We start from the raw sequence: 13,088 nt of genomic DNA, 5'->3' as shown, positions 1-13,088 counted from the left end.
GTCTCCGGCGCCTGCCTCTTTCATTGGTAAATTATCGAGTGGTATGAGAGGCGATTACCGCCGGGCAATACTTGAAAGGTTATCGACTGAAACTGCCGCTACCATTTAACAATTGGCGTCCCAAACGTGGGGCCCATCAGCGACACGTGGATCCAGTGGGAGAGGTCCCGACGACAGAGTGAACGACTGCAACGATCGGGAGAGCTCCTGCCCAATAGACCCTCGTCTGGCAGCCGATCATCCGAACTTCACTGGTTCCGAGCAGACCTCTCTCGAGTGATCTACGGTCCTGACTGGGAACCATCAGGAGTGCCGCAGCAAATACGAAGAGTAGAGGACGATCGGGCGCTGGAGGCGGAAGACGAGAAACTGTCCACGCGGTCCGGGTAAGGTCGTGATACACGACAAATTGCGAAATAATTGATTGATTGTCTGAAGCTTTGGAATACTAGTATTGCTCATTGATTGTGCTCATTGATTGTTCTCTTTGAGATATTCGCTGTCTACAAACGGGGAGGAGTAGAAATACTCTCTCTCTCTCCCTTTGCAGATAGTGAAGGGTAGGTAACGCAGACTTTTGTCCCCGTTGAAACCCGTCGTGCCTATCTTTATCTCCCCACTGATTGATTGTCCGAACATTGATTGTTTTGAAGAATAGTGCTCTTTGAGATATTCTCTGTTTGCAAATAACGTAGAATAGAAATATTCTGTCTAGTCTTTGCAAATAGTGAAGGGTAGGTAACGCAGACTTTTGTCCCCGTTGAAACCCGTCGTGCCTATCTTTATCTCCCCATTGATTGATTGATTGATTGTCCGAACACTAGTTGTTCGATATTGGTTCTTTGGAGGTATTCTCTGCTTACAAATAACGAGGAATAGAGATATTCTGTCTAGTCTTTGCAAGCAGTGAAAAGATAGGTAGTGCTGACTTTTGTCCCCGTTGAAACCCGTCATGCCTATCTTCTCCCCACTGATTGGTAGTTGGTTCTGCCCGGACCGCTTATTAGAGGTGAACCATCCGGCTCCACTGGAAGGCACCCCTAATAAGGACATGTTCACTAAATATGGACCAGTCGCCGTAGCTTATACCAAGCTATGGCATAAATATACAAAGAAGGACCCCGAGAGTCAGTGGCCACTGATGGGATCCTTCGACGACCATAAGATAGAAGTGCTAGAAATAGCTCTGCGTAGCAATAAGACAACGCCTACTATGCTTGACAGTATTGGCATGTGGCGCAAAGAAGCAACGCAACGGAAAAAGAGGGAAGAAGTAAAAGCAGAAAAGGAATTACGAAAGGCAGCTCACCTTGCCGCTGGAAAGTTAGAAGAAGAAATAAAGGAGAGAAGGGAAACTAAACTAAGACAGGAGCCCGAAACATCAGGCCAGTACGCTGTTAGGACCCCTTCTTTGCTCTACCCTGAGTTATCCTCTAAACAGCGAACGAATGATGAATTACTATTAGGTCCCCCGATCATTTACATGCCCCCTCCATACGCACCCTCCCAATCAGTAGAGCAACACCCACCACCCCCAAACACGAGCGAAAGCAGTACAGGGGCCTCGGTCCTCACGGCCTCCGCGCCGGCCGAGCCTCCTGTACTGAACACAACGTCGGCAATAACGTTGGATGACCCTGAGATGAGAAAGAAAGATTCCACCAGAATGAATCGACTAACGAAGGATGAACGAACAGGAATCGACAAAATAGTAAAGGCACTGGTGGGATCCTTTTTGGCCTTACAAAAACTAAAGTAACGCTAGGAGTTAGCCCTTTGTGGGACATATGAAACCAAGGGAAGGAGTCAAGCTCACGGTCGAGACGGCCACGAGGTAGCCCGACTCCATTACTCTCGCTACCTAAACATGTCTGCCCTACTGCCCACCCCGCCCAATAAGCATGACAAAATCCCGCACAAACGGAAGCCTGCTGACACCCACCATCGACGTCACCAAACTAGGGCTCGATCGCGCACAATTGGGCTATGTTATTTTTCCGATTGCACAGTAACCTCCTTGTGCTCGTCATCAGATTGCAAATATGTACAAACACTCCAACGAAGTAGTATAGTTATAACATTTTAATAACTTATAAGATATAACAAACACACCAACAGGGTAAACAGGTTAAAACACGTTTTAAAACAACTATTTACATGACAGTCTGCTGCAACCTCCATCCCAAAGCCTTAACGTCCACGTGACACCGTCCTCGCCTCTCCTTCCTCGAAATTGCAACATTGGACTGTTTTGGGCGGTTCTTTTAGTCGGCTTTGGGCTATAAAAGCCATGCAAAAATCCATTGACATCAGTGGCGGACGACTGTGCGAATAGGCCGGAGGCTATACGAAGCGCCGAAGTTCTGGCAACACCAAGGCGGAGTCCGCCACGCTGTGCGGGCCTTCCCGTTTTCTTTCTTCTTTCTTCAATAAGGTCTGATGCCCTGACGGGGGGAGGCGACGCAGACGGGCCTCCCCCACCTCCCCAGGTGGAGGCTCACCAGCAGATGAGGACGCCCCAACCGTCTTTTTCATCGGTCTGCTGGATCGCACCCTGCCACGTCGTGTGGATCCTCCCATTCTTTTCTTCTTCCTTCAATAACGGAGGGGTGCCCTGGCCGGGGGAAGCGACGCGGACGGGCCTCCCCCACCTCCCCAGGTGGAGGCTCGCCAGCAGATGAGGGCACCCCAACCGTCTTTGACTCGCCGGCCAGCTAAGCTGCACCCAACAGTCTTTGACTCACCGGCCAGCTGAGCTGCACCCTGCCGCTGCACGCGACCACCGGACAACAGCCCAAGCACGGGTTCACCAGGATCGCCACTAGCTCCCGACGCGGGGAGTGGGCCCCCGCAGCCAAGTAATCGGGGACCCACCCCGGTGGTGATACCATCCAAACTGCTGTCGTCGCTGCTACTGGAATCACCCCGGTGGCAGTACCATCCGAACTGCCATTGTTACTGCTGTTGGCTCCTCTCCGGTGGCTGTACCGAAGAGCTGCTGCTACAGCTGCCCTTGAACTCCGGCGGTCGGCTCCTCCGGATCCAGGCCTAAAGCCCACCGTGAGACAATTCTGGACTCGAAAGCTTGTCTGCTTGGGCGTGGGCCCCACCCTTGACAAGATACTCCCCTCAGCCTTGCAGAATCGACTGGAGTCATTTGACACTCGACTCCCGCGGACTTCCGGTAAGGACGAACCGCTGCCACTGCTCTTTGCCCCGGACGGCAGCCACCTTGCCTCCGCTTGGTGCAGTGAGAAAGACTGGTTCGAAGCGTCGGCGGAAGAACCCGCCTGCTGCCCCGCCCCAAGAACGAACCATGGCATTGCTACGAGGTCGCAGTGACGCCATGCTGACGCAAAGTTGACGCTAACGAAAGTTCTCGAACTACTGAAAGGAATTCTGGTCCAACAGCTAATTCATGGAAAGACTTAGACTGTACTCTGGCCCGACCTCGCCCCAAGATGGCGCCGATGTAGGAGAGGCCTACAAACCCTTGTGGCGTCCCAGTCACGTGACATTTGTGTTAAAAAGAGATATATATATATATATATATATGCGATGCTTCCACACATGATGGTCGGGGAGGGGCGGGAAGGGAACCGATTTTATGCCGTAGTAGCGTTGCTCATGACACTCGACGCCTCCCACCACGTGGCCGGCCTGAACGGTTGTAGGCCCGTATCTTCTATGCTGACATTGTTTTAAATAAAGGGTCTCTTGAAAGAATTACGGAATCAGTGCCATGACTAATCACATAGGTTGATAACGATTTCTTCATTTGAATAAATGATTGTTACTCCCAAGCAATAGAAAACAGATAATGCAGTCCCCATTTGCCTGAATCTTTTTTGATTAACGGAATTTGTACCCATCACACCCATCTTTTTCCAAGAGTTGTTAAACCATGGTCAACCATAGCTCAGGGTATATGCCGAACGCAAGGTATGGTATCTTGCACCTTAATACACGACCGATTGAGAAATGCATGTATGACAAGGGAACCCGAATTTAGGAAATGAAATAAATTAGAGCATCTTTGTCTCGGACAAAAAGAATAAAAGGTCTGTGGTATCACCCATTCCTGCGACTAGCCTGGTACGTGGTAAGTAGAACTTTTTCGTGTCTGCGCGCGCTGGGGTACTTTGAATACTGCACATCCCCTCCCCTCTTTTTCCCCTCTATAGGTCACAACGAAGCTCCGACTGAAGAATGAAGTGGACACGGACCGCACCGAGTTCAATATCAGGGAAAATTTAGACAAACGTTGTGAGATGGTGCGTGAAGTGCAGACCACCATTGAGAACATGAGAAACTGTATGGCATGATTGTACGTGTGGGCTATGATTACACGGTATGAATGTGTGTGCATCTCATGCTTAGGTCACTTGGAGAGAGCGTCACTGTATGATTGAAATGCTCACCATCGATCAAAGGGAGGAGAATAAAGGGTCCGACACCCCCTAGGATAAACTACAAAATACTGAAAGTACGCAGCATGCATAGGAAAGGAGGACAGGAAAGGAGAGGTCCCGATGCTCAACGTAGCCCTGAGTCTCCATCATAAGTTTCTGCGCTTGATGCATGTACTGTCACACCCTATCCGGCATTTGTGTGTACGTGATCACCGAACTTATGTCTTTTCCCCGCTTGTGTTTTCTTACATGGAACAGACCCATGCTACTCCATGTTGTGTGTGCACCAAGTGGCCTATTATCTTACCCATGTCTCTCTCTCGTTTTGTGTCGTATGTATGCCAAATAGCCTACTTGATGCACACCTCTCTCTCTCTCTCTCTCTCTCTCTCTCTCTCTCTCTCTCTCTCTCTCTCTCTCTCTCTCTCTCTCTCTCTCTCTCTCTCTCTCTCTCTCTCTCTCTCCCTCTCTCTCTCTCTCCCACTCCCTCCCTCACTAAAAAGCCTTCTTACCCTCTTTTCTTTTTGAATAAATTAACGACACATACCTCCTCGGTAAGTGTATAATTGGCCTGGAGCACGGTGGTGTTCGAACAAATTGACTGAAACAAAACGACCGTACTTTGCCACGTTACTACCTCTCCTTTCTACAAATATTGAGCTTGATTGGCTGAGAAAAGAAGGGACAGGTAAGACGACTGATGTCTCCCAATTTGGCCCTCATCACGGGGACTATATGTCAGTGGTTTCCGTTTTTTCAGAGCTTTAACAACACCATCTCCACCGCCCAGAATTACCCCCGCCCAATTACCCCGAAATAGAATGTCTAAAAGCACCCCGTTCTCCCAAGATAACCCCAGCCCTATACTAGCCGCCTCAGAGTATTTCGAACGAAACAGCTGATGACCTTATTCACTAATAATACATCGCCTAAACTGATGAAGGGTTATCTATTGTCGCCAGCAAAAATAATGCTTAGCTTATGTTCCTTCCCGAAATGGATACTCGTGAACCCGTGACAGTAGCACCTCGCACTTTCTTTTTATAAACTTAGCAGTCCTCGGAAGGAAATATGTAGTACCAAAACTTGTGTTGAGACGAACGAGCCTCTGCCGGAGAAGCCGGTTCGAATTTTTAATAGACTAGAAGGTTGACAGATGTCAGGCTTCCTGCAACCAGTATCGGGCGCAGGAATCGGCACCTAGGGGGCCAGACGATGGACAGGGACACCCACAGAAACTTGCACCACAGCAATGATTAATAGATTAGTAATGCACACACTAACATCAGAGTTAAAAGACACCAATCATGCAGCAACCGATAAAAACATGTCCGCAACTACTCGGTGGTTGGGAGAGAGGATGAAGTATGTAAATGTCTTCCCTGCCAACTCTCTAAGATTTTTGTTTCTTGTACCCATTTAAAGATAACGTGCTGCCATCGGAAGGGAGGGGTCGGACGTGACGCACAGCCTGGCTGCAGACCATGGAACATCTACGACATCGACCAAGGGGGAAGCTACGAAGCAAAAAGGGCGTGAGACAAGACACCATTTTCAGGATGATAAGCGCGAAGGGCTACATCGAGGCCTCCCTGCTCACCGACCAGCGTGCCTGAAGTCTCAACCCGTCGGGCCCGATTGATGGGCCCAGTGCTGGAAGATTCTGCTCCCCTTTGGTCCACATTTTTGATCCGACCCCACTCCACCCCCTCTTCCCTCGGCATCCCGAAGCACGTCGCACCCCACTCTCTCTCACCCTCTTTTATATGGATTATAAATCTGGCTTACCCACAGAAGAACAAAAAGCAGGTACCCTGTCTCAAAGTACCTATGGTGAACTGTGTTAAGGAACAGGGCTGTGATCGGAGAACAGTGAATGATCACACCCTGCAACGTGAGAAATTGGATTTGAGCTGGACCTTAGCTCCACCGCCGGTGCTCAACAGTGCCAACGAAAGAAGAACAACAATAAGAGCTTACCAGTGATGGCTCTTTATAAACAAGCATTTGCAATGCAATAGGTCTCGCATTTATGCAAGTTTAAGCTATTGGTATTGTAAATGGCTTTGTGTTTCATTTATGTTTCAAAAACCAAAACATAAATAAAAGGCATTGTGATTTACAATGCCAATTGCTCAAACTAGGGTAATTGCGAGACCTTTTGCATTGCAAATGCTTGTTTCCGTTTCAAATTATGCCAGCAGTAGCATAATACACAAAGATATTTCTTTCACGAAGGAAGGGTGCAGGACCAGGGACACCTAGTAACAGCCTGTGGTACTGCGCCCATTTCTTCGTGAAAGGAATTTCTTTGCGTATTATTTTTTTTTTTTTTTAGGATTAGCGGTTATGATCAAATACGTTTAGATAATCCAGGGAGGAAAAGGAAACCGCAAACATAGGGAGCAGATGGATGGCTTGTGTGATCAGAGATCCCAACATGCAGACAACGGGAAATAATCGTAAAATAATGGAACTCCAGAGGTTAATTAGCGGAGAGAAAGACATGCTCCCTCAGTGGAGATGAATCCTAAATGAAGCATTGTGTAAATGTGAGCGATTGGCGTTGCAGATGCTAATTAGTTGTTTTCCATTTCAAAGTATGCCAGCAGTACGCAAAGAAATTTCTTTCACGAAGGAAAGGGTGCAGGACCAGGGACACCTAGGGACAGCCTGTGGTACTGCACCCTTTTCTTCGTGAAAATAATTTCTTTGTTTATGCTAATACTGGCATACTTTGAAATGAAATAAAAATTAGCATTTGCAATGTCAATAGCTGGTTTCCATTTCAAAGTATGCCAGCAGTACGCAATGAAATTTCTTTGGCGAAGGAAAGGGTGCGGGACCAGGGACACCTAGGGACAACCTGTGGTACTGCGCCCATTTCTTCGTGAAAGGAATTTCTTTGCGTATCATTTTTTTTTTTTTTAGGATTAGCGGTTATGATCAAATACATTTAGATAATCCAGGGAAGAAAAGGAAACCGCAAACATACGGAGCAGATGGATGGCTTGTGTGATCAGAGATCCCAACATGCAGACAACGGGAAATAATCGTAAAATAATGGAACTCCAGAGGTTAATTAGTGGAGAGAAAGACATGCTCCCTCGGTGGAGATGAATCCTAAATGAAGCATTGTGTAAATGTGAGCGATTGGCGTTGCAGATGCTAATTAGTTGTTTTCCATTTCAAAGTATGCCAGCAGTACGCAAAGAAATTTCTTTCACGAAGGAAAGGGTGCAGGACCAGGGACACCTAGGGACAGCCTGTGGTACTGCACCCTTTTCTTCGTGAAAATAATTTCTTTGTTTATGCTAATACTGGTATACTTTGAAATGAAATAAAAATTAGCATTTGCAATGTCAATAGCTGGTTTCCATTTCAAAGTATGCCAGCAGTACGCAATGAAATTTCTCTGGCGAAGGAAAGGGTGCAGGACCAGGGACACCTAGGGACAGCCTGTGGTATGGCACCCTTTTCTTCGTGAAAATAATTTCTTTGTTTATGCTAATCCTGGCATACTTTGAAATGAAATAAAAATTAGCATTTGCAATGTCAATAGCTGGTTTCCATTTCAAAGTATGCCACCAGTACGCAAAGAAATGTCTTTCACGAAGGAAAGGGTGCAGGACCAGGGACACCTAGGGACAGCCTGTGGTACTGCACCCTTTTCTTCGTGAAAATAATTTCTTTGTTTATGCTAATACTGGCATACTTTGAAATGAAATAAAAATTTGCATTTGCAATGTAAATAGCTGGCTATTTTGAATAATACGAAAGGTTTTGCACTGTAAATCCTCTGAGCAGCCTCCTGTGTGGCTTCAGCAGTGAATATGTAATTGCGGCAGGAAGCAAAGAACAAACCTGCAGTTTGCCCAATATAAGTTAAAAGGTAGGACAAAGTGAAAGGAAATGCGCATCCACGAGGTAAGAATCTTAGGCAGGCAGAATGGAAGTGAAGTATCTTCTGATACAAAGAAACAGTAGGCTGCAAAGACAAGCGGCCGGAACGAGGGAGAGTAGGCACCCCTCCCCCAACCAGATGGCACACTGCAGGCAATTAAGTGCGAGCAGAAGCGGAAGAAAACTGTAGTTAGGCGCCGCTGCCTCGGGACTACACGGAAGTGACAATAGGGCCAACAGCCAACAGAAATCAAGAAAACAACAGCAATGCTAAATTTAAACCAATCACGAGGGGCAGGAGAAATTACACGGAGGTGAAGCCAATATATAAATTACTTTAAGTCTCGCTGAGACAGCGCATGCAGCGCATGCGCTGCCACACGCGAGACCTAAAAAGGACACTGGAAAGAAGAACCCATGTCAAAGTTGAAAATCCTCTCCCAACCACCTTTTTATATTAACTATCTTCTTATCAAGTTTTCATGATGTTGCATCAATCACTTCCGACTGTACACTGAGAAGTTAAGAAAATGTAACTTTGTATAGTAACATTCATACAACACCAGCCATGTACACAACTATACTGACTATTTTCGATCCACACGAAGTCTGGGCCTTAAGTAATGTATGACATATCCCTTGTTTTGCCAGAAACATCCTGTTTGCTTTACAGTATCCTATTTGTGCTCAAACAAACTCCCCTCCTCCTGTCCCTGGGCCTGACATGCGGCACAGCTGATGTAACTCTGTATGTACTACCTCCTCGCCTACTTTATCACCTGTATGTAACTATAAGCAAATGTGTCAGATTACTCCTGCCTGCCCTAAAAACTCTGTATCTTTAAGGAATGTACGAAAGACATTAACGATATTATAGCTGAAGGTTAACGAAGATAAATGACGGCCAGGCAAGCTGGCGAGATATGTTAAAAGGGAGGACTGTGGAAATTTAGCTTGCAAACTGAACATTATCTGCGCCATCTTGCCTCTCCCCAGCGCCACGCACAGCGAATGCACGGCCGCCATTTTTGGCACCCCACTCTCTCCCCGCTCATTCTCGATCGCCAGCGCTTTCCCCTGGCGCTGCGAGCATCCCCCGCGCGCCGGCCGCCCCCGCTCTCTCATACACGGGCCATAAACCCTCTCCTTCTGCGCGACCCTGCTACAGAACCACATCCGACCGACATCCCATACATGGTCATGCCGCTCCTTTGATAACCCCCTTCCTCTGCGCCCCATTGTCCGAACTGGTCCCAGGCCACCACCTAGCCCTGCGGATGCAGTTTATTGTCCCTACTGTAAGGGAAACACCCCACATCAAAGGGATTACAGTGGATCAAAGCCCCTACCCCCTGAGACCCGGCCGGTCGCACACACCCCCGGGAATTGGCGGAATTCCCTGCTGCGCGATAGCCATCTCCTACTGCGGGTAAGGTGTGAACTTCTACTGTAACTATGTGTGGGATCGGATCTGAGCCGGGGCTTCAGGGGATGTTCTCTCATGCATCAAGGGAATCTCAAGAATGTACTATGTGTAATAAAGCAATAAACCGGTGTATAAGAGACCAGGTCTCAGAGATGCAGTTAGAGCACCTCGTGACGATACCTTGCTGTCTGATCTGATGTGTTCTGCTCCGACGGAATAAAACTTTGTTTCCTGCCTTCCAGTCTCCGGCGCCTGCCTCTTTCATTGGTAAATTATCGAGTGGTATGAGAGGCGATTACCGCCGGGCAATACTTGAAAGGTTATCGACTGAAACTGCCGCTACCATTTAACACACCCCAGTACGTTCGAGCCCCACCCCCACCCCTGTACGTGTCGCACCACCGTCTATGTACACCCCAGTACGTTCGCGCCCCACCCCCACCCCTGTACGTGTCGTACCACCGTCTATGTACACCCCAGTACGTTCCAGTCGTACCCCCACCCCAGTACGTGTCATACCCCCGTGTACCTACACCCCAGTACGTTCCAGTCGTACCCCCACCCCTGTACGTGTCGCACCACCGTCTATGTACACCCCAGTACGTTACGGTCCTACCCCCAACACAACCTCCTAAGTACGGAGCGCACCCCAGGCCCCAACATCACAACCGCATGTACGAGTCGTACCAACCCACACACAAGGACAGCACCGTACAACCAAATGGCCCATCTACACACCGTACACACGCTCAAAACGCACGTACACAACCAGGACAAAACAAAACAACACAAGAAGACACTATTCGAATGGCACAAAGCCACTAAACATGGCCAACAAACAATACAAATACACCTTCACTGACCTGCAACTGCCAAAGACAAACAGAGGGCCAAAACACCACCACTACTTATAACACACCCACCCAAAATTCAAACACTGCCACACCCACCCATGGACCAATAAAAAGGGCCCACACACACAAACCATGAGCCTTTGCAACAGACTCACTGCTGCCAGACACCACAGAACCATACAACAAGCTAAACCATGCCTTACACTTGCACACCTTCACACAACCACCCTCACAAACACCCCCTCATCACATTCACACACACACACACACACAACCATCCACACACCCCCCCCCCAACATCCACCCCCCCCCCCACCATCCCCACCCACACCCCTCACCATGCCCACTACCAAGAATCCAAAGTTCAGTAACCGAGAGTTGGAGGTCCTTGTTGATCAAATCCTCAGAGTCGAGCCACAGATCTTTGGAACATTGGTCAGAAACACCAGCCTGGCAGCAAAAACAGCCATGTGGCAGACCATCGTCGATGCTGTGAATGCTGTTGCGGACACCAGGAGGACCAGGCAGGAATGCCAGAACAGGTGGTACGATCTGCGGAGGGGGGTCAGAGCCAAGAGGCAGGAGGAACACGACCAGGCCAACGCCACCGGAGGAGGGCCCTCCCGCAGACCCGTACAGTACCATCCCTGGGAGGAGAGGGTGATGGCCATACTGCCGGTGGAGGCAGTCGAAGGATTAGAAGGACTCCAAGACCCGGGTGAGTACACAAACAACGCACCTCACATGGGGGGAACGGCATCCACAACCAAAATCACTAACAGGCACGCAACCACCACAAGCCATCGCATTACTCAACCACACTCCATGAGCACGCACATGCCACTGCTGCCACCATGCCCCATGCACCCAGCTGGACAATGGCAAGTCACAGAAGACAACAACACATGACACGGTAACCCGGATGGCGGGAGGCTGGGCCCCAAAAATCACATAGTGCGACTCCGAAGCAGACAACAATGCACTCTGCCCATATGGCCTAGGTCACAGCCAGACAAACAGTGTGTCCCAACACAGGAATGACTTGCCAGCAAATGGCGGACGCCTTGCATCAACACATGGGGGTGAAGGCACTGTTTTGCACATGACAGCAGCTAATGAACAGCCAACATTGTGAAAGAGTGGCAGCACCCACCACCACAGCAGCAGCGCACAGACACACATCACACCCAATGGGTGCCTGGAGATCAGAAACAAACTCACATCAACAAGCCAAGGGCCACTCAAAGATCTGCTAACAGTGTGTGCCCAGGAAGCTGGGCTGAGGTGACAGAGGGTGACACACAGAGGGAGGGAGAGGGGGACAGAGAGGGAGGGAGAGGGGGACAGAGAGGGAGGGAGAGGGGGACAGAGAGGGAGGGAGACACAGGGAGACGGACAGAGGGAGGAGGCTGACACACAGAGGGAGGGAGAGGGTGAGAGAGAGGGAGGGAGAGGGGGACAGAGAGGGAGGGAGAGGGGGACAGAGAGGGAGGGAGACACAGGGAGACGGACAGAGGGAGGAGGCTGACACACAGAGGGAGGGAGAGGGTGACAGAGAGGGAGGGAGAGGGGGACAGAGAGGGAGGGAGACACAGGGAGACGGACAGAGGGAGGAGGCTGACACACAGAGGGAGGGAGAGGGTGACAGAGAGGGAGGGAGAGGGGGACAGAGAGGGAGGGAGAGGGGGACAGAGAGGGAGGGAGACACAGGGAGAGCAAATCAGCCGTGTGGTGTGTGGGAATGTCTGCTCGTCAGCAGGTAGACTGCGTGCATGTAGCCAAGGGTGGCCCGTGCCAGAACCCCCCCTCTTCTCCATGGCAAAACACAGGGCCATGTCACAACCTGTGCACGAGCACAATGACAGCTACCTGCATCACATAAGTGTGTGGAACAAATCCATGTGCACATGTACAGTGCTACACAGAAGGCGCCAATGCATGGCTCGCAACACCTGCCCACTCCACGGCTGACTGCAGTCACACTTGACGCAGCAAGTAAGACTGTGCCACACATAGTGAAAGGTGCCAAAGTGGTGCCCAAGGGACACACCCATGCACAAGTGCACTGTGAGTGGAATGCAAGACAGATCCTAATTCCAAGAGGAAATGTGCCAACTTAGGAAATGATGAAACATGGATGTTGTATGGACCAAAATTAACATTGTCTCTCTCACACACAGGTCAACGTCATGGTGCACCCCCCAACACTGGGGGGGAACACTCTCAGGACCCGGATCTGCAGGAGCCCGATCCCACCGGCAGCGACCACTCTCACCACTCTGTGGACGACCCCGACCGACCTGGCCCCTCTGGTGTCCTACCGCCTGCAGCACCTGCGTCAGGTACAACTGTGCCAACCACCACCCCCACTCCCGCCACATCCCAGGAGACACCCAGGATCCCTGCCCCAACACCACAATGCAGCCAGGCTGGCCAGGAGGGACACGGTGTCCCGGGCACCCAGGAGGAGGCAGGCGACAACGCCAATGCCAC

Source organism: Triturus cristatus, chromosome 4_2 (assembly GCF_964204655.1).
Source record: "Triturus cristatus chromosome 4_2, aTriCri1.1, whole genome shotgun sequence".
Taxonomy (NCBI): domain Eukaryota; kingdom Metazoa; phylum Chordata; class Amphibia; order Caudata; family Salamandridae; genus Triturus; species Triturus cristatus.
Note: the sequence above shows the minus strand (reverse complement) of the source record.